The 27,235-nt window shown below is 45.5% G+C and overlaps 1 protein-coding gene across 3 annotated transcripts in view; it reads left to right on the plus strand.

Annotated features, from left to right (window-relative positions):
* LOC126167629 (protein yippee-like 2) overlaps positions 1 to 27,235 on the plus strand; it is a 685,352-nt gene that overhangs the window by 414,107 nt on the left and 244,010 nt on the right. The window contains exon 1 of one of the 3 annotated variants that reach the window (XM_049920492.1): positions 10,642 to 10,773. The exons of the other annotated variants lie outside the window; for them this stretch is intronic. The gene's annotated coding sequence lies outside the window, so the exon portion shown is untranslated. Of the gene's footprint in view, positions 1 to 10,641; positions 10,774 to 27,235 lie in introns of those variants that run through there. 3 annotated transcript variants of the gene reach the window in all.

Raw genomic sequence — 27,235 nt, forward strand, 5'->3', positions numbered from 1 at the left:
ACGTTCGACAGCACGGTCCGTGTGCCGACGGCTTAAGGTGGTACAGTTGGCTGCGAAAGCACTAGGAGGGCTGCCAGATAGTTGGTTGGACAGCTAAGCGCTGTCGCGGCTGCAGGGTGTAGCGGGCGGCGCGCCGACTGCTGACCCAGATCCCGGGGCTGCAGCGCGCCGCTGCACTTTCTCCCCCGCCCCGCCCCTCCCTCGCCCTTCTGCGTGGGTGTGGCTGGGGCTGGGGGCGTGACCAGCTGACTGCCGGCCGCCTCCGCCTTTCACCGCCTCCGCCTGCGCCTTGCGACACGCCGAAACGAATGGCTGACCGCCACGCCTCCGGAAAGCACTCTGCAGTTAACAAGCTGCACTTCTGTTCCGGCGTCACGAGATCGATTCGCGGCCTGCTCTTGTAATTCCAGTTACTCGGTCTCACAAAGTCGCCACCTGTCGGCGTAGCGGAGAGCGTTGCCGCCGCCGCACTCTTAAGCGCTGCGTGGTGCCAGCTGCAGTGAAAACCCGTGTCATGCGGGGTAAGATTCGCCATCGCAAATTTCCCCACAGTTGAGTTCAGAAAGCTTGTTTAACTGTTGCGTATTGGGAAGGGCCGAGCTTGACCAGCTGGTGTACCATAATGTGTGTAGAGAGAGAGACAGAGAGAGAGAGAGAGAGAGAGAGAGAGAGAGAGACCTTGATTGAGTCCGCGCGGTGGAGGAACGACAGTTGGGCTGGCACACTGCTCACCGTCAATTAGGTTTGTAGTCGGTTTTTCACGTCACTTGAAGCAAGTTCTGGGCTGGTCCCCAGCCTCCGTCTCAGAAAATACCACACACAAAGAGTTAAATATACGGTAACCCCCGGAACAACGGCCGGCTGGTGTGGCTGAGCTGTTCTAGGTGCTACAGTCCGGAACCGCTACGGTCGCAGGTTCGAAAACTGCCTCAGGCATGGATGTGTGTGATGTCCTTAGGTTAGTTGGCTTTAAGTAGTTCTAAGTCTAGGGGACTGATGATCTTAGAAGTCAAGTCCCATAGTGCTCCGAGCGATTTGAACCGGAACAACGCGTACATGATTGAGACAGCGGAGAACGCTACTTTCCTTAGGTTAACTGACAGCCAGGATGACTAGCAAGGCTTCCAGCCGCAAAGCTAAAAAGTAATACATTTACCAAATCATGAAAAAAGCAGACCGCCTCCCCCCTCCCAAAGACGGGACAAACGCTGGTAAAGACAAAGATGCTGCGATAACGCCCCTGAGTACTGGACTGCTGCAAGAGGTTGTCTCTCGTGTTTACTACAGCGCCAAATACATCTTCTCCGTTTCTTCTTTCTCTGGCCTCCATTCTGTATTTACACAGGGTAGAGATTTTAATTTCAGGATGTAGGCAGTATTGGTAGAACTCGTAAGAGTTTTGATACATCGCCGCTACGCCCGTAACATTTAAGCCCAGCCTACGCGGACGTGTAAGAGAGATTCTCAAGGAATTTATCCGGGAATCTTGGGAAGAAAGGCGACGTTATTCTCGAGTTACCTTGATAGGTAAATTTAGAGAAACGTTATTCGTGGAAGATTCTCCAACACGTATGTTGCCATTTTCGTACCTTTTTCTCAGGTATCATGAGAATGAAGTAAGAGACATTAGATCCTAAACTGAGGGATAAACAAAATAATTTCTCCATGTCTCAGTACGCAAAGGTAATAGTACACGAAATTACTAATAGTGGTACGAAGTTCCCTCCGCCACCAACATTACAGGGCTCACGAAGTGTGTACGCAGTTGTAGATGGAAGACGAGAGAGTTTCGTTTTTACAATGTTTTTGTAGGGTTCCGTAGCTTAATCGCTTTGTTGTCTGTCTGTCCCTCTGTCCGATTGTTAAGAACAATTTTTGTCTGGGACGAGTAGACATATCACGTTGAAATCTATTCCATACACTGAAGTCTACGGTCCCTTGGCGGTGTAAAAAAAGTAAAAAAATTAAACTGCTTAGTCAATGAAGTCAAAAGATATGTTCATTTATGTCACACATTTTGATACTGTCAAACTCCCCGATCAAAACCTAGAACGATGAAATTTGGAAAGATGCAAGGGTCCGCAGCTCGTGGTCGTGCGGTAGTGTTCTCGCTTCCCTCGCCCGGGTTCCCGGGTTCGATTCCCTGCGGGGTCAGGGATTTTCCCTGCCTCGTGATGACTGGGTGTCGAGTGATGTCCTTAGGTTAGTTAGGTGTAAGTAGTTCTAAGTTCTAGGGGACTGATGACCATAGATGTTAAGTCCCATACTGCTCAGAGCAATTTGAACCAAAGATGCAAGGTTTCGCAGTGCAAATAAAGGAAAGAATCTGAAAAGTAGTAAATTGTGTTGTCTTCAGTCCGGAGACTGGTTTGATGCAGCTCTCCATGCTCCTCTATCTTATGCAAGCCTCTTCATCTCCGAGTAACTTCTGCAACCTACATCCCTCTGAATCTGCTTACTGTATTCATCCCTTAGTCTCCCTCTACGATTTTTACCCCCCACGTTTCTTTGCAGTACTAAATTGATGATCCCTTGATGGCTCAGAATGTGTCCTACCAACCGATCCCTTCTTCTACTCAGGTAGTACCACAGATTTCTCTTATCCCCAATTCTATTCAGTGCGTCATTAGTTACGTGATCGACTCATTTAATCTTCAGCATTTTTCTGTAGCACCACATTTCGAAAGTTTCTTTTCTCTGCTTGTCTAAACTGTTAATCTTCCATGTTTCACTTCCACACATGGTTACACTCCATACAAATACTTACAGATAATACTTCCTGACCCTTAAATCTATACTCGATGTTAACAAATTTCTCATCTTCAGAAACGCTTTACTTGCCATTGGCAGTCTACATTTTATATCCTCTCTATTTCGACCATCATCAGTTATTTTGCTACCCAAATAGCAAAACTCAGCTACTACTCTGAGTGTCTCATTTTTTAATTCTACTAGTCCATTGTTCTCGTTTTGCTTTTGTTGATGATCATCAAATTACAATCATAGCACATAAAAACATCTTTCGTCATTAGAACATACGTTGCATTCACCATTATCAAAAGCTTAATAGAAAAATATTACTGCATGTAAATATAAAATGTAAGTTTTAGTGACGTTTTAGTAACCAAATAAAAATATTTTATTAAATTTTATCTCTTCACATATAGAAACTGAAGTCCCGCTGCTCGCTTCTGTTCGTATGTACGGGCTGGTTTCAGGAGCTACTGTAGAGATTTTGACGCGGTCTTGGAGTATCGTGCCAGTATCGATATCAACAACAGGCAAAAGTTGTCGAGTTTGTCGTCTCCCGGGTAGATTAACTATAATAGTTTCATGTGGTGACTATTTGAAAGAGAATAAATTTCAGCTAATTCGTTAGTTACTATGGCAACGCTATTTGCCAACCAATTATTTTAACATACTAAGAACCGGCCCTTGACCGTGCCCGTGGTGTCTGGCAGCTGGTCGCACAGGCGCCGCTAACCAGTTCTCTCGCTCAGCCGGCTGTGAATTTCGATAAACGGCGAAAATGGCAGAGCGCAGCAGTGGGGAGCAGGTGCTGGCCGTAATGGCAATCTCCCGGCCGCAGCCCCAGGCACCGCCGCCGCTAACACGCTTCCGGGAGCCCCGCCTTCTGGCCGTCTCACAGTCATCAAATCCTGTCCAGGAAATCCACCTCGAACGCCACTGTCTTTCTGCCGTACGCTACTGACACTCCAGAACGACTATACGCTGAGTGAAAAAAAAAATTGACTATCTAGAAGGAATAGTCCGATGAAGACGTACACTACTGGCCATTAAAATTGCTACACCACGAAGATGACGTGCTACAGACAGGAAGAAGATGGTGTGATAGCAAATGATAAGCTTGATTGATTGGTGGATGTCCCCCTGATTGATGTCGTGAAAAATTCTGTCTAGTTAGCGCGTTAGATCGTCGAAATCCCGAATCCCAAACGTTCTCAATCGATGAGAGATCCAGCACCCTTATTGGCCAAGACAGGTTTGGCAAAGACGAAGATAAGCAGTAGAAACTCGCGGCGTGCAGGCGGTCATCAGTTGGCTGAAATGTAAGCTCTCTTCATGCTTACCAAACCCTATCTTGGCCAGGGAGGTCGCGGATGTCTCCTCTGCTGACAACGTTTGGACAATTATGAGCAGGGCCCTCTAACCAGATAGGAATTTTGACGATCTAACGCACCAATTGGACAGAAATTGGCACGATATCCCTCAGGACGGCATGCGACAACTCAGTCAATTAATGCCAAGCCGGATAATTGGTTGCGTTAGTGCCAGATGTGGACGAACGCGTTATTGACTTGCTGAACTTGTGAAGTTCTTTCCCTTCAATACGGCAACTATTTTTTTTCGGAAATTGTTGTAATTTGTTCGTCTGCACACCTAAATAACATTTATCGATTTACAAAATTGTTAATGCTTTCGTGGCCACTTGTTGACAAACTGCCTATTGGCTTCTGTCTCGGGTTCTTCGGCCGACGTTCATCTAGTGATTTTACAGCACGAGTGGCTGGCATTGTCAAAGCTTCACCCTCCATTGCCGGTGGTGAACTGGAGCCGAGCTCGCGGCCGCAGACTATGTGTACCTGGCGCGCCAACGTCCGAAGGCTTCTCCGCGGTCATTTCCGGTGCGTTTCTCCTCTTGCTACCTGCGACGGTCGTTCGCTGCAGTACGGGAAGCCAGGATCCGTTTACCTTAAGGCTTTCCTCTTTCTTGTTGAAACTGTTCGCATGTTTTTGGATTTCTACAGCTTCTCTGAACAAGCGCGTGTGATAGTGCTTCTCTACAGACAGAACTTCCGTGTCGGCGAATTTTATTACGTGGTCGGTCTCATTCAGTGCGTGCTCTGCCACGGCCGATTTCTCCACCTGCCCCAACCTGCAATGTCGCTTATGCTCTTTGATCCTGGTGTTAATGGATCGTCCAGTCATTCCGACATAAACTTATCCGCATGTGCAAGGTATACGGTATATTCCCGACATTGCAAGTGGGTCTCTTTTCTCCTTCGCCGATCTAAGACACTCTTTGATCTTCCTTGTCGGTTTGAAAATCGTCTTTACGCCGTGTTTGCGGAATATACGGCCGATTCTGTCCGTCACTCTGGGAATGTATGGCAGAAAGGCCGTACCCGACATTTCTTTTTCTGGTTCCTTACTTCGCCGAGTGTTTGGCTCTGTTACACTTCTAATGTAATTTGTGGAGTACCCATTGCTCCTTCCTGAAATTTTTGTCTGGTGAGTGTATGTTGATGTAGCATTATTTTCATGTGTGTGAGAGACATTGTTTCGCGCGATTGATACGCTCGCATAGGTTGTTACAAATTGCAGGTATCGGCATTTTGGGGCACTATCTGCACGAATTCTTGGAGGATGTCGTACGATCGCTTGGTAGGATTCAGATCCAGCCAATACGCTGGCGCCCACAGTGCGTCTGCAGAGATGAGGTTGGCTTTACACAGGAGGCTGGTTGAAACGTAGCACCTGCAGAGGTGAAGGCGAGATTGGAAGCCCCCAGTTGGTCGGCACCAACAAAACCCGCGGTATCCTGTTACTCCGAGGCGCGATCACCGGAGCGCGCGAGGTCGTATTCCTCGTTTCACAACAAGCCGCATGCGCTGTCGACGGGCCGGGCTCTCCAATATGATAAATTGCGCCGAGCTTTTGTGCTGCTGTCAGGCAGGGCCGGCATATAATTGACTCTAGCCTCTATAAATATTACTTACCGCGCAGTGTGCCATAGTTCTATTCAAACTGCTGGGGCGAAAATTTTTATTGGCACTGATAATACATGAGCTGGTAGATTACATCCATTGCGAGAGAACTTCACACACAAAAACGTAATACGATCATGCGTCTCTCTCTCTCTCTCTCTCTCTCTCTCTCTCTCTCTCTCTCTCTCTCTCTCTCTCTGTGTGTGTGTGTGTGTGTGTGTGTGTGTGTGTGTGTGTGTGTGTGTGTTTCCGGAGATTTATTACTTTATGAGAGCGACACACACACACACACACACACACACACGTCGCCACATTGTCCCAGAAACAAATTAAAAATGTGCCAGCGACCGGTTCCGACCAAGGTTAAGGCAAATATCGGGAACTGCTAATTCCCTCCCATTTGTTCCGAAATGGGAACCACTCCATGTCGATCGTTCTGGTCGCCCCCGCACGTAAAATACCAATGGAAACGTGGGAAAAGTGAAAGAAATGATTATGAACGACCGCCGAAACACAGTCAGAGAAGCTACTGATGGTGTTGGTATATCAGCTGGCTCATGCCATGTAATCTTTTCGCATGTCATGGATATGAAACGTGTGACAGCAAAATTTGTGCCAAAGGTGCTGAATTTCGAGAAAAAAACGGGGCGAATTGAAGTTGCTGAGGAGTTGCTAAATGAAGTCAGCAACGAGCCAGAACTACTAAAGTGTGTTATAATAGGTGACGAAACGTGGGTGTACAGGTATGACGTCGAAAGTAAGGCCCAATAGTATCAGTGGATGCATTGTGGATCGCCAAAACTGAAAAAAGATCGTTTAGTGCTGAAAAAGCACCCGGATTTCTAGCGAAATAATTCATGGCTTTTGCACCACGATAGTGTATTTGATTCATTGCTTGTTCGTCAAGTTCTGGTGAAAACCAATACTTTAATGACGCCCCAGCCTCCATATTCGCCAGATATGGTCCCGTGTGACTTTTTCCTGTTTCCAAAAAATAAACAGATCCGTGAAGGGTCATCGTTTTACAAGCATAAAGAGATTAAGAGCGCATTGCTTAAAAAGCTCAGTACTATTGCTAATATAGAGTGCCAGAAGTCTTTCGGGGATCGAAAGAAGCTTTAGCGTATCTAATGAGAACTATTTTGAAGGAGATACTATTAATGTAGACGAATAAATAAAATTATTTCCAAAAAATGAAAATTTCAAATACTTTTTGAACACACGTCATATAAGAACGTGAAGCAAAATTCTGTTGTGCTGCGGGTAACAGAACGTTAATCACTCAATCTATAAATACGTAGATTAAAGTTTCCGTAGTACGTACCAACTCTAGTTTATTACGCGTAATAGTGTTATCGAATTTGTTGTAAGTGATACCATGTTTTACGGCGCTCATCCAGCGAAGAGTGTACCTCCGAGAAGTTCCCGCTGCTGCTCCTCTCCTTGCTCCTCCTCCGCCTACACCGGGTAATCAACCGTTGCGGACGTGGGCCACGCCTAATTGCACCGATAAACATGTCAGCAGCGTTTAACGCCCGGGAAGCCACGCACCTAAAGGCTGTGCTTTTCCAGCCTTGCGACCCAGTTTCCATGGCAACCGTGTTTACCGCCAACGGCTTTCCACGGCGCTGTACTTGGCTATTCGGCACCCTAAAAGCGCACACACAAGCAAACGAAAGAGCCGGTGAACTTCGTTTTTATGTGACTTCGCAATTTCAGGAAATTAGTTCTTGGAGGTGACAGTTAGTGAGAGAGAAATTGGAATATGAATCTACACGTTCTTTTGATTAAATCCAGAAATTAAATTTGGATCGGAAGATGCGCTGACTGCGGATGACTTAGTTGTGATGGCAGATTCGATGGAAAGTTTGCAAAGTAATATTTCAGAGTTAGATCAGAAATATAAGGACTATTGTATGAAGATTAGCATCTCCAAAATGAAAGTAATGTCAGTGGGAAAGAGATATAAACGGATTGAGTGTCAAATACGAGGAACAAAGTTAGAACAGGTGGACGGTTTCAAATGCATATCCTCACAGGATGGCAACATAGTGAAAGAACTGGAAGCAAGGTGTAGCAAAGCTAATGCAGTGAGCGCTCAGCTACGATCTACTCTCTTCTGCGAGAAGGAAGTTAGTACCAAGACTAAGTTATCTGTGCACCGTTCAATCTTTCGATCAACTTTGTTGTATGGGAGCGAAAGATGGGTGGATTCAGTTTACCTTATCAATAAGGTTGAGGTTACGGATATGAAAGTAGCTAGGATGATTGCAGGTACTAGTAGATGGGAACAATGGCAGGAGGGTGTCCACAATGAGGAAATCAAAGAAAAACTGGGAATGAATTCTATAGATGTAGAAGTCAGGGCGAACAGGCTTAGATGGTGGGGTCATGTTATATGCATGGGAGAAGCAAGGTTACCCAAGAGACTGAGGGGTTCAGCAGTAGAGGGTAGGAGGAGTGGGGGCAGACCGAGGAGAAGGTACCTGGATTCGGTTAAGAATGATTTTGAAGCAGTAGGCTTAACATCAGAAGAGGTACCAATGTTAGCACTGAATAGGGGATCATGGAGGAATTTTATAAGGGGGACTATGCTCCAGACTAAACGCTGAAAGGCATAATCAGTCTTAAATATTGATGATGATGATGATGATGATGATGATGATATGCGCTGACTCGCGCATTCATTTCAACAACGCTTAGCCCCCGTGACGTTTAGTGGTTCAGTTGTTCCGACATAATTTCTGGTTTCATTCATATTTTTTTTTACATCTGTTGAAAATGTTCTGAACGGTGTACTTTAAAAGCAGACATATATAACTAAATGAATAGTTACTGAAAAAAGTACAGAATGAAATTTTCACTCTGCAGCGGAGCGTGCGCTGATACGAAACTTCCTGGCAGATTAAAACTGTGTGCCGGACCGAGGCTCGAAGTCGGGACGTTTGTCTTCCCCGGACAAGTGCTCTACCTGACTGAGCTACACAAGCACGGCTCACTTCTCGTGCTCACAGCTTTACTTCCGCCATTATCTTATCTTCTAATTTTCTACCCTCACAGAAACCTTGAGTTAGAGTCTCGGTCAGGCACACAGTTTTATCTGCAGTAAAGTTTCGGGGAAAAAAGTGGTCAAATGCCTAATTACGGATTCAGAGGTGTAGTGTTCCAACACTGCTCAGTCCTAGGAGTTGTCACATATCGTCCGCCTGTTTAGCTGAGTGGCAACGTGCTTGCCTTCTATGCGGTTGGTAGGAGATTTTCTCCGCTCGTGGACTGGGTGTTATGTTGTCCTCACCATCATTCTATCCTCATCACTGGCACGCAAATCGCCCAGTGTGGCGTCGACTCCGCGGCCAACTTCCTCGGTTGGGTTCTCCCGGCCAACAATGCCACACGCTCGTTTCATTTTTTGTCACATATCACTCACTTCCTTCATTTCTGGCAATGTTTGTTAACGTGATACTCGTAAACGTCGCATAGTGATTCTGAGAATACGTTAAACTTTTGGTGCATAACTTTATACGCTGGGCATCGAGTCAGAGCTTGGATGGAGTGTACAGGTACAGCTGCCCATGCAGCTTCAACACGATACCAGAGTTCATCAAGAGTAGTGACTGGCGTATTGTGACGAGCCAGTTGCTCGGCCACCACCGACCAGACATTTTCAATTGGTGAAACATCGGAGAATGTGCTGGCCAGGGCAGTAGTGGGACATTTTCTGTTACTAGAAAGGCCCGTACAGGACCTGCAACATGCGGTCGTGCATTACTCTGCTGAAACGTAGGTTTTCGCAGGCATCGAATGAAGGGTAGAGCCAGGGGTCGTAACACATCTGAAATGTAACGCCCACTGTTCAAAGTGCCGTCAATGCGAACAAGAGGTGACGGAGACGTGTAACCAATGGCACCCCATACCATCACGCCGGGTGATACGCCAGTATGGCGATGACGAATACACGCTTCCATTGTGCGTTCACCGCGATGTCGCCAAACACGGATGCGACCATCATGATACTGTAAACAGAACCTGGATTCATCCGTAAAAATGACGTTTTCCCATTGGACACCCAGGTTCGTCGTTGAGAACACCATCGCAGGCGCTCCTCACTGTGATGCAGCGTCAAGGGTAACCGCAGCCAGGGTCTCCGAGCTGATAGTCCATGCTGCTGCAAACGTCGTCGAACTGTTCGTGCAGATGGTTGTTGTCTTGCAAACGTCCCCATCTGTTGACTCAGGGATCGAGACGTGGCTGCACGATCCGTTACAGCCATGCGGATAAGATGCCTGTCATCTCGACTGCTAGTGATACGAGGCCGTTGGGATCCAGCACGGCGTTCTGTATTACCGTCCTGAACCCACCGATTCCATATTCTGCTAACAGTCATTGGATCGCGACCAACGCGAGCAGCAATGTCGCGATACGATAAACCGCAATCGCGATAGGCTACAATCCGACATTTTTTGAAAGTCGGGTACTTGATGGTACGCATTTCTCCTCCTTACACGAGGCATCACAACAAAGTTTCACTATGCAACGCCGGTCAACTGCTGTTTGTGTACGACAAATCGGTTGGAAACTTTCCTCATGTCAGCACGTATTAGGTGTCGCCACCGGCGCCAACCTCGTGTGAATGCTCTGAAACGCTAATCATTTGCATATCACAGCTTCTTCCCGTCGGTTAAATTTCCCGTCTGTAGCACGTCATCTTCGTGGTGTGGCAATTTTAATGGCCAGTGGTGTATGTTATGCGTAGATCAGCTGTGTCGCCTGCGAGCAGCGTCATAGGGCTGTAGTGAGGGGGGAGTGTTGCGGCGCCTCCTGCGGGGCCGGTCTATTTGCGGGCAGCGCCACTTGTGGCGACAATCATCCACTTGCTGGCGCCAACTGCCAGCTCGCCAGTCGGCGCACGTCCCGTCACGTCGGCGCGCATGTTTTGGGAGCCAGGCGCGGCTGGCTCGGGCCGGTGCGCGGCTGTGTGGGTCAACGGACGGCACGGCCGGCGGTGATGGTAAAATGAGCGGCCATTGCGATGATTGCGGCGTCGGTGAGTGAGCTCATTGTTCTGGCTTGCGTAATGGGCAGCTTCCGCGTGAACCTCGCCTGGGGCCTGCGCCACTGGCTGCGGGCACAGCTGGCCACCGAGCTGTGCGGAGTCAACTCCGCGGCAGGTGCGCGCCCTCTACCCCCGTACTGCGAGAAACACTGCGGGCGATCACTGCAGGTGGCCGCCACAATGCTCTGCATGCCTTCAGTCAATATAACACGGTATCGGGACCGGCATCTAGGCTCGCCCATAAAACATTTAAATGAAGTCATTATTTTAATTCTGACGAGTAATTGATTTAGTCCCCTTCTTATATGCTAATGATCTGCAGCCTGGGTAGCTAGGTGACTGGGCTGCCAGGAGCCCCTAGATTAGAGTAGATTAGATTTACTTTCATCACATTTGATCCGTAGCTAGGAGGTCCTCCAGGACGCAGAACATGTCAGAAAAACAATAATACATGACAAATATTTACAACTCAGGTCCCAAGTGGAATGATCGTCGTTTTTTAAATGAACACTATATGGAAGAATCATTTTACAAACACTAATGCACTGAATTTAAAATAAAAAAAAGGTTTTTTTGTTTATAAGGTAATAAACATGTAATAGAACTACTATAGTACTTACTTACAGTGAACACATTACTGCACTGAAATGGTGCAGAAGTTAGATTGTACTTAAACACACACACACACACAAACAAAAAAAATGGTTCAAATGGCTCTGAGCACTATGGGACTCATCTGAAGTCATCAGTCCCCTAGAACTTAGAACTACTTAAACCTAACTAACCTAAGGACATCGCACACATCCATGCCCGAGGCAGGATTCGAACCTGCGACCGTAGCGGTCGTGCGGTTCCAGACTGTAGCGCCTTTAACCGCTCGGCCACTCCGGCCGGCACACACGCACACGCACACACGCACACGCACGCACACACACACACACACACACACACACACACACACACACAAACACACACACAGAGAGAGAGAAATCAGTTGGTTGTACTGGGAAATTCATCAATGGAGTAGAAGGAGTTGGCCACCAATAAATCCTTTAGACTTCTCTGGGTTTCAATAACTTGCCAGCAGCCATAAAAAGCATAACAACCAATGAAATTCAGTTTAAGAGAAGCCTAAAGGATTTATTGGTGGCCAACTCTTTCTACTCCATTGATGACTTTCTGTGTGTACTGCGCGCGCAAGTACAATCAAACTTCAGCGTCCTAGGGCGGGGTCGGTGGGAGGAGGGAGTGTACACTTTGTCTGGATTCTCACTAATTCATAACAGAGAATAACGTATTGAGCAAGTCCACACATCCATCTACGTGAACCGACATATCTCTTAGACTAATGACCTAAAGACGATGATTCTGAAAACAAACTGTAAATTAACAGAACGCTCCTTATTCGACAATACTATGACTGAAACTTCGCTGCTAAATGGATGTGAAGTGTGGATTATCGAAGAATTACGAATAATTTAAGCGGCAAAAGTGACACTTGTAAGATCTTTGGCAGGATAGAAAATAGAACTTCATGACATGAACAGGGAGGTATATAGGAATAGTAGGAACAGACACAAAGTACAGAAAGGAATTGCATGACAAGCTAGGTGTGTATCAAAGCCTGTTACCAAGGAAAACCTGTAACTACAAACCCGATGATAACGGTAGCAGCGCAATTACATCATAAGGCATATGATTTCTCTCAGTTGCATCTTCGTGTTCATAAACAATTATAAACAAAAATTGTATACACGACAAAGGTTGCTGTTTTGTTTTCCTCCTAGCGGTTCGTTTTAACAGAAAATAGGAAAGTAGCTTTTATGGCTTATTGGCGTATGAATAGAATACTACTGCGGACTACCATTGAAACTACTATCCTCCCAGATCTAGGATCTGGAGAAATCTCTCTAATATCTCGTATTCCAGTATGATACCAATCATTTTCTCATTCTATCAATAGTTCAGCATCGGTAAAAGCCAAGGAGTGACTATATTGCTCATATGACGCGTTTCGAAATTAGCCATCATCCGATATTCAGAAGCAGACTAGTCTGCGAATGTTTGTTTTACCCACAACTTGAAGCGTCATATCTACCTTCACCAGTCGCTCATGTATAACTCATGATTGAGAATTTCCGAAACGCGTAACATGAGCAATTTGATATTTGACTTTTACCGTTGCGACGCCGTCAGCCTGACGCAGTGGTACAGGTTATTATTGTAATGATCACCTGTTTCTACATGACTTAATGTCACATCTGTGTTATTTTCTTATTCATTTTAAGCGGCAACAACTTCCAGTCAGGGTTTCGTTTGTAGTAACTTTAAACAATGCTGAATGAAAGAGAGAGGATGGAAAAGGTGATGGACGGGCGCGGGGGGGGGGGGGGGGGGGGGCAGGAAATGGATATGAAGAGGCGGAAGGAGGAAATGAACAAAGAGAGAGGTGAGGATGAGTTGAAATCTTAAATCCAATTCCCAACATATTTACCAACCGCGAATCATTGCTGGATTCCCTTGTTATTTATATACTGTGGTGCTGGCCCACTTATTATTGCAAATGATGTGTACGTAATTATTTGATATGGACATATCAGACTGAATTCTGCATTGGACTGCTGGCATGAACTGAGTGAACATTCACATCAAACAAATGACCACTGGCACAAGTACTTACGAACACTAAAACTAGTGTAAAGTTCATTTAACTTTCAAGAGAACTAAGCTATGAAGATATTGTAAGAACCTTCATTAGTATAAAGTACAGGCACAAATATGAAGTACAGGCACAAAGCAATAAGTAAATATCTTGCATTGCCTAACATTTTTTGTTATAGTTACAATACACTATTTTTAAAATCGTAATAGTGATTTTTACGCTGACATGAGTCTTAAAATATTTTTTACAAGTAAAGTTGTTCATAGCGGTATTAAAAGAAGTGTTGAAAACCTTAGTGATTTCAGGTTCTGTTAATTTTTTTAAAAACCTATAGGTTCATTAAACCATAAAATATATAGGAAATCTTGTAAAATTAAATGATAAGCCTTAATTGCTACGTTATTTAATTGGAAAATACTATAAAATGCTGCTTTTGCCGGTTAAATGTCATAAAATTTCCCCTGGTAGGACCGACGCCACAGGTACGGCCCAGTGTTGCACAGATTGTAAATGCAGCCTTTGCAGGGTGTTCCAAAAACATTGACGAGATTTCACAAAATTATAAGTCTCTCCTCTGCTTGCAAAAAGACACCAGCTTCTTTCAAAATATAACTTAAGCGTAAAAGTTCGTAGAAAATACGACACAGCTTGTTATTTTTAAAGCTGAGAGAAATCTGAAGACGTAAAAATAGCTTCGGGCATGCCGTACCGGAGTCTTAGTATGACCATTAGTGTTCACAACGTGTAAAGTACGAAGTAAAAGTGCCGTTTAGGTTGTCAACAATTTTGCGCAAGGTAAACAACCTACATGATACTTGAACTTCGTACAGTTAACACACCGCCGGCCGGGGTGGCCGAGCGGTTCTAGGCGCTTCAGTCTGGAACCGCGCGACCGCTACGGTCGCATGTTCGAATCCTGCCTACGGCATGGATGTGTTTGATGTCAGTAGGTTAGTTAGGTTTAAGTAGCCCTAAGTTCTAGGGGACTGATGACCACAGATGTTAAGTCCCATAGTACTCAGAGCTATTTGAACCATTTTTTTTTAACACACGATATAACAAACATTGACTTGGCGATTCCTACGTGGGCAAATAATTAGTAACGTGTTCTATGCTGTCGTCATCGCCTTCAACCCAGAGACAGTTTTGAACGCAGCTCTCCACACTATTTCACACTGTGCAAGTTTCTACATCTCTGCGTAACTACTGCAACCTACTTCCATTTGTACATACTTACTGTATTCATCTCTTGGCCTCCCTCTACAATTTTTAACTCCCCATGCTATCCACCATTATCAAATTAACAATTCCTTACCGTCTCAGGTTATGGACTGTCAACACAACACATTTTCCTTACACGCAAGGCTTTATTCCGAGACTAACAGCGTCTGTAGTGGATATTCTGTGTAACGCGGACAGAGTTTCCAAACACTTACAGCGCGACCACATGTGTTTCACGAGCGCACATCACGACAGATCTGACAAGGGAACATCCCCATCGCACCCCCCTCAGATTTAGTTATATGTTGGCACAGTGGATAGGCCTTGAAAAACTGAACACAGATCAATCAAGAAAACAGGAAGAAGTTGTGTGGAACTATGAAAAAAATAAGCAAAATATACAAACTGAGTAGCCCACGCGCAAGATATGCAACAACAAGGATAGTGTAGGCATAAGGTAGCCGTGGTCCCGTGGTTAGCGTGAGCTGCTGTGAAACGAAAGGTCCTTGGTTCTAGTCTTCCCTCGAGTGAAAACTTTAATTTTTTATTTTCAGACAATTATTATCTGTCCGTCATCACTTTTTTGGCAGTGATTATCACATCCGCAAGAAAACCTAAATCGGGCAAGGTAAAAAAATCTTTTTACCCATTCGCTAAGTGTACAACTTACGTGCGTCGACAACATATTCCTGTCATGTGACGCACATGCCGTCACCAGTATCGTATAGAATATATCATACGTGTTTTCCTGTGGAGGAATCGGTGGACCTATGACCTTGCAATCAAATGTTTTCGGTTCCCATTGGAGAGGCACGTCCTTTCGTCTACTAATCGCACGGTTTTGCGGTGCGGTCGCAAAACATAGATACTAAACTTATTACAGTGAACAGAGACGTCAATGAACGAATGGACAGATCATAACTTTGCGATAATAAAAAAAGTAAACTTTTCACCCGAGGGAAGACTTGAACCAAGGACCTCTCATTCCGCAGCTACTCACGCTAACCACGGGACCACGGTGCTCTTGGGCCTGCACTATCCTTGATGTTGCCTATGTTGCGCATGGTGTACTCAGTTTTTATATTTTTCTTATTTTTTTATAGTTCCACACAACTTCTTCCTGTTTTCTTGATTGATCTGTGTTCAGTTTTTCAAGGCCTACCCATTGTGCCAACTTATAACTAAATCTGAGGGGGGTGCGATGGGGAGGTTCCCTTGTGAGGAGCCATACTGGGCGATCGACGGTGTGCCGAGAGTCAGTCGCTCTCGAATTCGATGTGGGGCGTCAGAAACGCATTTCTACTGGGACTACCCTGAGACAAATCCGCCGAATACATTCATTACCTTCCCATGACTTTTGGCTACTCACTATAATTATACAACATCTCTTCGGTGGTACTCACAGTATCAATATCGTAACTGAAATGTCCAGAGTATTATTAGGATGGTGTGTAAACTCGTAGCTGTTTCCCATAAACTTACTAAACATACCAAATACATATAACAGATTCTTTAGTCGTAAATGGTATAGTCTCCTTAACTATGTACAACGGTCCGCCAACGGAGGGTGTCGTTTCGATTCCGCGGCTGTGAAGGTCACGAGGTTTTGAGACGAAGAACTCGTCGGTATATGTTCGGAGCGCAAAAGGATATTCGTTAAGGCTGTTCGATAGACAGCGGGAAAGGTGAACATCTGAGGGCGCAAGATCAGGTGAATAAGGTAGGTGGGGAATGACTTCCCAACCCAGCTCCTGTACAGCATTTTTTGTCTGTCACGCAGAATGCTGTCGGGCGGTATCTTGGAGTAGCATCACTTCACGCAATCTCCCTGGTCGTTGTTCTTGGACTGCAGCTGCAAAGTATCTCAGTTGTTGACAGTAAATGTCAACAGTAATGGTTAAACCTCGGGGAAGCAATTTGTTGTAAAACACACCGTCGCTGTTCCACCAGATGCGTAGCATTCTCATTTGTGAATGCGCGCAGGTCTTTCTATGTGGAGTTGCAGCTTTGTTTGGAATGAAGCATTTATTTCTCTTCCTTATTGAGCACAAAAGCATCATTTCTCGTCACTAGAAATGATAAAGAATAGGAATGGTCGGTGTTTTTCACGAACCAGTTGATGACGAGCAAGCAGAGGTGCACAAACGGCCACCCGCAAATTTTGGCTTAGAGCGTGCGGTACCCTTAGACCCGATTTTTGAGCCTACCCCGTTGCATGCAGTTGTCGCACAATGGTGGAATGATCACAGTTCATCACAGTTGCCATTTCTCCGGTCACAGACGTGGATCATTCTGGGTTACTGCGTTTAAACTATCTTCATCAAACACTAAAGGTCTTCCTGAACATGAGGGGTCAATAAAGTCAAAACGATCCTCATGAAAATGAGAAAACAATTTTCTTGCCGTGCGCTGTGCAGTAGCGTTGTCTCGTATTCTGCGCAAATATTTCTTGCTGCCTCCAGTGCTGTCACCCCTCTATTGACCCCAAACAGAAGAATATGTCGCAAATCTTCCGATTTCTCCATTTGGCGATGGTTCGAGTCCTCCCTCGGGCATCTCTGTGTGTGTTTGTCCTTAGGATAATTTAGGTTAAGTAGTGTGTAAGCTTAGGGACTGATGATCTTAGCAGTTACGGCCCATAAGATTTCACACACATTTGAACATTTTTTCTCCATTTGGCACTCGTCTTTCTAGTGTCCGCAACTCCACTTACTATCTCCAAATGAGAAAATGATGCATGTAAACTTAAATAGCAACAGTGAACTACAATTAAAAAATTAAAATTGATAAATAGACCCCTAGCAACCGGAACATCAACGTGCAAAATAAAAACCATAAGACATTAGACACCAATCTTACCCAATACTGGACATTAAAATTGCTACACCACGAAGATGACGTGCTACAGGGGCGAAATTTAACCGACAGGAAGAAGATGCTGTCATCTGCAAATAATTAGCTTTTCAGAGCATTCACACAAGGTTGGCGCCGGCGGCGACACCTACAACGTGCTGACATGAGGATAGTTTCCAACCGATTTCTCATACACAAACAGCAGTTGACCGACGTTGCCTGGTGAAACGTTGGTGTGATGCCTCGTGTAACGCCGTGGAACGCCGTGCACGATCCCAACGGCCTCGTATCACTAGCAATCGAGATGGCAGGCATCTTATCCGCATGGCTGTAACGGCCTCTGGACCTGATGGGATACCAGTTCAATTTTACACAGAGTACGCGAAGGAACTTGCCCCCCTTCTTGCAGCGGTGTACCGTAGGTCTCTAGAAGAGCGTAGCGTTCCAAAGGATTGGAAAAGGGCACAGGTCATCCCCGTTTTCAAGAAGGGACGTCGAACAGATGTGCAGAACTATAGACCTATATCTCTAACGTCGATCAGTTGTAGAATTTTGGAACACGTATTGTGTTCGAGTATAATGACTTTTCTGGAGACAAGAAATCTACTCTGTAGGAATCAGCATGGGTTTCGAAAAAGACGATCATGTGAAACCCAGCTCGCGCTATTCGTCCACGAGACTCAGAGGGCCATAGACACGGGTTCACAGGTAGATGCCGTGTTTCTTGACTTCCGCAAGGCGTTCGATACAGTTCCCCACAGTCGTTTATTGAACAAAGTAAGAGCATATGGACTATCAGACCAATTGTGTGATTGGATTGAGGAGTTCCTAGATAACAGGACGCAGCGTGTTATTCTCAATGGAGAGAAGTCTTCCGACGTAAGAGTAATTTCAGGTGTGCCGCAGGGGAGTGTCATAGGACCGTTGCTATTCACAATATACATAAATGACCTGGTGGATGACATCGGAAGTTCACTGAGGCTTTTTGCAGATGATGCTGTGGTGTATCGAGAGGTTGTAACAATGGAAAATTGTACTGAAATGCAGGAGGATCTGCAGCGAATTGACGCATGGTGCAGGGAATGGCAACTGAATCTCAATGTAGACAAGTGTAATGTGCTGCGAATACACAGAAAGATAGATCCTTTATCATTTAGCTACAAAATAGCAGGTCAGCAACTGGAAGCAGTTAATACCATAAATTATCTGGGAGTACGCATTAGGAGTGATTTAAAATGGAATGATCATATAATGTTGATTGTCGGTAAAGCAGATGCCAGACTGAGATTCATTGGAAGAATCCTAAGGAAATGCAATCCGAAAACAAAGGAAGTAGGTTACAAATGGTTCAAATGGCTCTGAGCACTATGGGACTTAACTACTGAGGTCATCAGTCCCCTAGAACTTAGAGCTACTTAAACCTAACTAACCTAAGGACATCACACACATCCATGCCCGAGGCAGGATTCGAACCTGCGACCGTAGCGGTCACGCGGTTCCAAACTGACGCGCTTAGAACCGCACGGCCACACCGGCCGGCTAGTAGGTTACAGTACGCTTGTTCGCCCACTGCTTGAATACTGCTCAGCAGTGTGGGATCCGTACCAGATAGGGTTGATACAAGACATAGAGAAGATCCAACGGAGAGCAGCGCGCTTCGTTACAGGATCATTTAGTAATCGCGAAAGCGTTACGGAGATGATAGATAAACTCCAGTGGAAGACTCTGCAGGAGAGACGCTCAGTAGCTCGGTACGGGCTTTTGTCAAAGTTTCGAGAACATACCTTCACCGAAGAGTCAAGCAGTATATTGCTCCCTCCTACGTATATCTCGCGAAGAGACCATGAGGATAAAATCAGAGAGATTAGAGCCCACACAGAGGCATACCGACAATCCTTCTTTCCACGAACAATACGAGACTGGAATAGAAGGGAGAACCGATAGAGGTACTGAAGGTACCCTCCGCCACACACCGTCAGGTGGCTTGCGGAGTATGGATGTAGATGTAGATCGGATCGTGCAGCCACGTCTCGATCCCCGAGTCTACAGATGGGGACGGTTGCAAGGCAACAACCATCTGCACGAACAGTTCGACGACGTTTGCAGCAGCATGGACTATCAGCTCAGAGACCATGGCTGCGGTTACCCTTGACGCTGCATCACAGACAGGAGCGCCAGAGATGGCGTACTCAACGACGAGCCTGGGTGCACGAATGGCAAAACGTCATTTTTTCGGATGAATCCAGGTTCTGTTTACAGCATCATGATGATCGCATCCGTGTTTGGCGACATAGCGGTGAACGCACATTAGAAGCGTGTATTCGTCATCGCCATACTGGCGTATCACCCGGCGTGGTGGTATGGGGTGCCATTGGTTACACGTCTCGGTCACCTCTTGTTAGCATTGACGGCACTTGCGAACAGTGGACGTTACATTTCAGATGTGTTACGACCCGTGGCTCTACCCTTCATTCGATCCCTGCGAAACCCTACATTTCAGCAGGATAGTGCACAACTGCATGTTGCAGGTCCTGTACGGGCCTGCTGGATACAGAAAATGTTCGACTGCTGCCCTGGGCAGCACATTCTCCAGATCTCTCACCAATTGAAAACGTCTGGTCAATGGTGGCCGAGCAACTGGCTCGTCACAATACGCCAGTCACTACTCTTGAAGAACTGTGGTATCGTGTTGAAGGTGCATGGGCAGCTGTACCTGTACACGCCATCCAAGCTCTGTTTGGCTCATTGTCCAGGCCTATCAAGGCCGTTATTACGGCCAGAGATGGTTGTTTTGGGTACTGTTTTCTCGGGATCTATGCACCCAAATTGCGTGAAAATGTAATCACATGCCAGTTCTAGTATAATATATTTGTCCGATGAATACCCGTTTATCATCTGCATTTATTCTTGGTGTAGCAATTTTAATGGCCAGTAGTGTACTTAGTCTGTGTTTCTATTTGATCATTTTTCCCCCTGCGTTGTGCAGTACAGTGCTTACTGTTAAATTGAGTTATACTGCTGCAAGCGTAAGGGTGGGACATAGCACAGTGCTACAAGGCTGTACATATTCCGCTGTACCTTGCCGAACTCTAGAACGGCAGTAGCTACTCTGAAGACGGTGCACACGACTCGGAGTCCGGTAGTGGGTGTCCTTGTAACGATATAACGTTGTTGGGGGAGGGAAAGAAAGAAAGAAAGAGAGAGAGAGAGAGAGAGAGAGAGAGAGAGAGAGAGAGGTCGTTGTGGCTGGAACGGGATGGACCATAAGCAACTGGCGCGGTCCACCGCCGTAGCAGTTCTGCACTTGCTGAACAGCGTGGCGTGGGCGTCTAGTGCTGGCTGAGAGAGCCAGGACGTGGCGTAGTCTTGCGGTCGCTCTGACGTCACACCGTGTACTGCGGCCACCGCAGCGGTGCATTGCTGCAACTGTAATGAGAAACTGTTCCGCCGCAGCCCTCACTGCCACGGGCTGCGAGAGGCGTCCCGTTAGTACAAGTGAGGAGCGGGCAGACAGTGTGTGCCATCATACCAGGGTTTAATTTCGGCAGGAACGCCGTGTAGGGAAGCAGCCTACTCACGCCGTATAAAATTCACATCAGTCTTTCCATTGTGTGCCAGCCTAGTCCGCTGTAACTAGCTCTGACGTCATAAATGTTGCGCAATACTTTAAACGTTTCTAGCATGTCAGGAGTAATACTAAATCAATATGTGTTGAATGTCAGTTCAATAACTTTAACCATTTTCGAAGTTTGGACGTTTTTCTGTAAAAATCATTGGCACAACAGAAAAGAGCTAGAAACTTAAAAATTTATATTTAGATTCCTTTTGCATAATAATTTAGTAGAAACAGTATTCTGGATCTCACAAATTAAAATTTTAGTTGAAATTCATGATTTTCTGGTTTTTGTCTTAAAAATTAAGGAAGCAAGGTAGATTAAGTAGACGAATAAACAAGGCTAGGATGTTTAAAAGTAGAAGGGAGATCCGCTATAATCATAAAGATGTGAGAAGTTTCAACTGAATAACTATAAAACTATAGCGATAGCGTATCTCCAAAGAGCAAGTTCAGAGCTCGTCTACTGCATGTAGTGTAATTAAATTAATTCTCTCGCCCAAAATATTTGACTTAGCCACGTCAAACTTTTATTATGATTACTTACCTGTGTGCTGATCGCACATTTAAATTGTGACCTTCATCGGCCATCAGCAAAGGAAGCAATGATTTATTCGATAACTTAAGGTGGTGCATTACTAGCCCAGCGGCTAGTCGGGAGAGCAATTTTGATCAGGCGTTCCCTTAGCCGTCCGCACCGCGGTTTTATTTATAAGAACGCTGCGCGAGAAAAGAAGGCCCCAGTTCTCTCCAGACGCTGAATAGCACACCACCTATGCCAGGAGTGGCGTCTCGTCGGTCTCATTGCTATAAACAGCCTCGGATGCCGTAATAAGTTACTCGGGATATGCGTAACCATGAAATCGTTTTCGAGTGAAGTGTTAATTCTGGGATGACTTTATTGATCTATCTTCAGTTTGCGTATGTCGTATTTTCACGTGCCGCCGCGGGACAGACATACTATCATTATTTAGCGTGGCGTTTGATGAACCTTATCATCAAATTATGGCGAGCATTCACCTAAACATTTAATTTGAACAGCTATAGTTGCATCAGCGCATTAGACTCTGAACTGCTCTGGTAGTTGGATTGTGTGGATTCTTTTTGGTCTGTGACTTTCACATTATAGTGAACCTTTTATAGAGAATCGTTTTTGATTATGAATCCCAGACAATCTCCTAATTCTTCAGAGCTATAAGCTGTAGCTACAAGTGTATTTCTCAGATGAAGTGGGCACTAGGAATTCTAATTGCAGGCTTCACGTTTTGCTAATCACTTTCTGGTTGCCAATATTGTAGTTAGAGAGCCAGTGTTGAGAACGGCAAAAGACTGCATAAATAATAGGAATATTTAACAACAATTAATTCCACCCGCCACCCCACATATGGTTAATCGGCTGGGAAATGCTGCATCTTGTCTACATTACATTCTATATATATTAACAATTTAATTCCACCCGCCGCCCCACAGCCGTTCCGGCAATTCCCAGGGACGGTTTTTTTTTTACTCACTGGAATAAATCGGCGTCGGTTAAAATAGTATACTTACATTAAATCACGTTACTACTTCAGGTGTGTTCAAAAATTCCGAAACGTTCTTCTTTTTGCGCTGATGGTGTGTTGGAGCGAAATGGGGTTGGCATCCTTGCAAACGCCAGTCTTTCATGTGTACATTGCTGTATGTCTCTTAATTATTGTTCAGTGCTGTAATGAATAGAACGTTGTGTCGCACAGTCTGCGAATTTTGAGATGAAAGAGTTAAGGAGCAAAGCGTCTGTATAAAATTTTTAGTGAAAACAAGAAAACTTGTACAGGACACAAAAAATGATGCAGGAAGCCTACGTTGTTAAGCGGTTATGCCGTACTCGGTGTTACGAATGGTTCACAGTGTTCAAAAGTGGCGGGATGGAGAAGTTAAAGATGACGCTCATTCATAACGCCCTTTGACGTCTACCGACGACGCTTGTGTCAGGAACGTGCCAGGCGAAGATAGACTCTCCGTGAGATTTCAGAAGAATGTAATATTTCAGTTGGATCATGTTATAAAATCCTAACCCAGAATGTTGGAATGCATCGTGTTGCCGCCAAGTTCGTCCCACGGCTCATGATTCAAGATCAGAAAGATGTCCGCCCCCCCCCCCTGGTAGCTGAGTGGTCAGCGCGACGGAATGTCATACCTAACGGCCCGGATTCGATTCCCGGCTGGGTCGGAGATTTTCTCCGCTCAGTGACTGGGTCTTGTGTTCTTCTTGGTGCAATAATTTACCAACAGCCGTATGTATTGTAAAAATTTATTTTATTTTATGAACTTCTATGTGCTACCAGTTTCGGCATTACATTGATGCCATCTTCAGGCCACTGTACAATGAGTAGCAGAAATGGACTATTATAAAAAATATAGAACATACGTTAACCATTGACAGGTATCATGTTAACTATGTAAGTGGCTCAAAGAGATATATTGTATATCATTAAAACTATATGTAACATTAGGGCACATATGCTTCTGCCTATGTCATGCTGTTGTCAATAGTTTTCCCTGTTTTACTCAAATAACGCATGATACATGAACATATGTGAACGCTACCTCTGAGACGCTGTGTTCCATCGTTCGTGCGCCGACTGTAACCCTACGTTTAAACTCATTTAAATCTTGATAACCTGCCATTGTAGCAGCAGTAACCGATCTGACAACTGCTCCAAAGGCGTTCGCAAAAACACGCACACATCTACATCTACATCCATACTCCGCAAGCCACCTGACGGTGTGTGGCGGAGGGTACCTTCAGTACCTCTATCGGTTCTCCCTTCTATTCCAGTCTCGTATTGTTCGTGGAAAGAAGGATTGTTGGTATGCCTCTGTGTGGGCTCTAATCTCTTTGATTTTATCCTCATGGTCTCTTCGCGAGATATACGTAGGAGGGAGCAATATACTGCTTGACTCTTCGGTGAAGGTATGTTCTCGAAACTTTGACAAAAGCCCGTACCGAGCTACTGAGCGTCTCTCCTGCAGAGTCTTCCACTGGAGTTTATCTATCATCTCCGTAACGCTTTCGCGATTACTAAATGATCCTGTAACGAAGCGCGCTGCTCTCCGTTGGATCTTCTCTATGTCTTGTATCAACCCTATCTGGTACGGATCCCACACTGCTGAGCAGTATTCAAGCAGTGGGCGAACAAGCGTACTGTAACCCACTTCCTTTGTCTTCGGATTGCATTTCCTTAGGATTCTTCCAATGAATCTCAGTCTGGCATCTGCTTTACCGACAATCAACATTATATGATCATTCCATTTTAAATCACTCCTAATGCGTACTCCCAGATAATTTATGGTATTAACTGCTTCCAGTTGCTGACCTGCTATTTTGTAGCTAAATGATAAAGGATCTATCTTTCTGTGTATTCGCAGCACATTACACTTGTCTACATTGAGATTCAGTTGCCATTCCCTGCACCATGCGTCAATTCGCTGCAGATCCTCCTGCATTTCAGTACAATTTTCCATTGTTACAACCTCTCGATACACCACAGCATCATCTGCAAAAAGCCTCAGTGAACTTCCGATGTCATCCACCAGGTCATTTATGTATATTGTGAATAGCAACGGTCCTATGACACTCCCCTGCGGCACACCTGAAATTACTCTTACTTCGGAAGACTTCTCTCCATTGAGAATAACATGCTGCGTCCTGTTATCTAGGAACTCCTCAATCCAATCACACAATTGGTCTGATAGTCCATATGCTCTTACTTTGTTCATTAAACGACTGTGGGGAACAGTATCGAACGCCTTGCGGAAGTCAAGAAACACGGCATCTACCTGTGAACCCGTGTCTATGGCCCTCTGAGTCTCGTGGACGAATAGCGCGAGCTGGGTTTCACATGATCGTCTTTTTCGAAACCCATGCTGATTCCTACAGAGTAGATTTCTTGTCTCCAGAAAAGTCATTATACTCGAACACAATACGTGTTCCAAAATTCTACAACTGATCGACGTTAGAGATATAGGTCTATAGTTCTGCACATCTGTTCGACGTCCCTTCTTGAAAACGGGGATGACCTGTGCCCTTTTCCAATCCTTTGGAACGCTACGCTCTTCTAGAGACCTACGGTACACCGCTGCAAGAAGGGGGCCAAGTTCCTTCGCGTACACTGTGTAAAATTGAACTGGTATCCCATCAGGTCCAGAGGCCTTTCCTCTTTTGAGCGATTTTAATTGTTTCTCTATCCCTCTGTCGTCTGATATCTACCATTTTGTCATCTGTGCGACAATCTAGAGAAGGAACACACATACACGCGCGCACGTCCGCCCGCGCGCCAAATCTGCTTGAAATCAACCAGTCCGGTGGTTTAAGAGGAGCATATATACCGGGTGATCAAAAAGTCAGTATATAGTGAATAAATCACGGAATAATGTAGGTAGAGGGGTACAAATTGACACACATGCTTGGAATGACATGGGGTTTTATTAGAAACAAAAAAAATACAAAAGTTCAAAAAATGTCCGACAGCTGACGCTTCATCTGATCAGAGTAGCAATAATTAGCATAACAAAGTAAGACAAAGCAAAGATGATGTTCTTTACAGGAGATGCTCAATATGTCCACTATCATTCCTCAACAATAGCTGTAGTCGAGGAATAATGTTGTGAACAGCACTGTAAAGCATGTCCGGAGTTATGATGAGGCATTGGCGTCGGATGTTGTCTTTCAGCATCCCTAGAGGTGTCGGTCGATCACGATACACTTCAGGTAACCCCAAAGCCAATAATCGCACGGTCTGGGGACCTGGGAGGCCAAGCATGACGTAAGTGGCAGCTGAGCACACGATCATCACCAAACGACGCGCGCAAGAGATCTTTCACGCGTCTAGCAGTATGGGGTGGAGCGCCATCCTGCATAAACATCGTACGTTCCAGCAGGTGTTTATCAGCCAGGTTGGGGATGATGCGATTCTGTAACATATTGGCGTACCTCTCACCCGTCACGGTAGCAGTTTTGCTGTCCAGCACCATCTGTCGGACATTTTGTGAACTTTTGTTTTAGTTATAATAAAACGCCATGTCGTTCTGAGCATGTGTGTCAATTTTTACCTCTCAATCTACATTATTCCGTGGTTTATTAAGTTTTCAAATTTATACTGACTTTTTGATCACCCGGTACATTCATACGTGCATCCATTTTTATAATTTGTACGGATTGGGTGTGATGGGATACAAGACGAATTATACTCATCTGTTATTATGAATGTCCACGCAAGGTGGAGGAAAAGGTAGGAATGGAACAGGAACAGCTGCGTCAGCTATTGCACGAAATTGAAGACGGCGTTTGAGGGAGGCGTTACGAAGTGCAGCGACGACTGGTATTGGGGGGTGAGAGCGACTGCGCCAGGCACGGACGGACGTGCCGCGGCGCTCGCGTCGGCTGGCGCGTGTCGCTGCAAGCTACGTGCCGCGCCGCGCTTCGGCTCTCCAGAACGGAAACGCGGGACGTGCCCCGGGATGAGCGCAGTGTAAAGCCGCCCGCTGGGAACCGACGCTTCCGCCTGGTCCGTTCCCCGCTTCGCACGTGCATCCGTAACCCGCAGGTCACCGTCCGGTGTTCGGCAGGGGGTACACAGCATGTAGAATGAAGGCTTTCACGACCGGTTGACATGGCTGTTGATATACTTTCCGGGATGTGAGGTCGTGGTCCTAGAACTTTTCTGTTCCTTACGTTTCGTCCAGGACTGCGCTGGACTTCCTCAGAGGCGCTGCTCCGCTGAGTCTTGCCGACTGACTGGTCGGGTGTCTGAGAGCGACTTACATATTGTGAGAAAGGGGGGCGTAGTTCAGGTAACACGTGATGAGCAGTGATAATCCATAGCAAAGATAAGGTTGACTATCGATTACCACCTTGTCAAAGATAAAAATTGTTAGCAATTTTGTAGAGCCACTGTCCATATATCGCTGAGTATCATAGCCTCCTCTTTCCTATTAAAATTATCGTTATGTTTATAAATTTCGATAGCTTCTCTATAAAGCCGTGGATAGTAATTTAGTTACCTGAACCACGCCCCCCTTTCTCACAATATATAAGTCGCTCTCAGACACCCGACCAGTCAGTC

The sequence above is a fragment of the Schistocerca cancellata genome, chromosome 1 (assembly GCF_023864275.1).
Source record: "Schistocerca cancellata isolate TAMUIC-IGC-003103 chromosome 1, iqSchCanc2.1, whole genome shotgun sequence".
Taxonomy (NCBI): domain Eukaryota; kingdom Metazoa; phylum Arthropoda; class Insecta; order Orthoptera; family Acrididae; genus Schistocerca; species Schistocerca cancellata.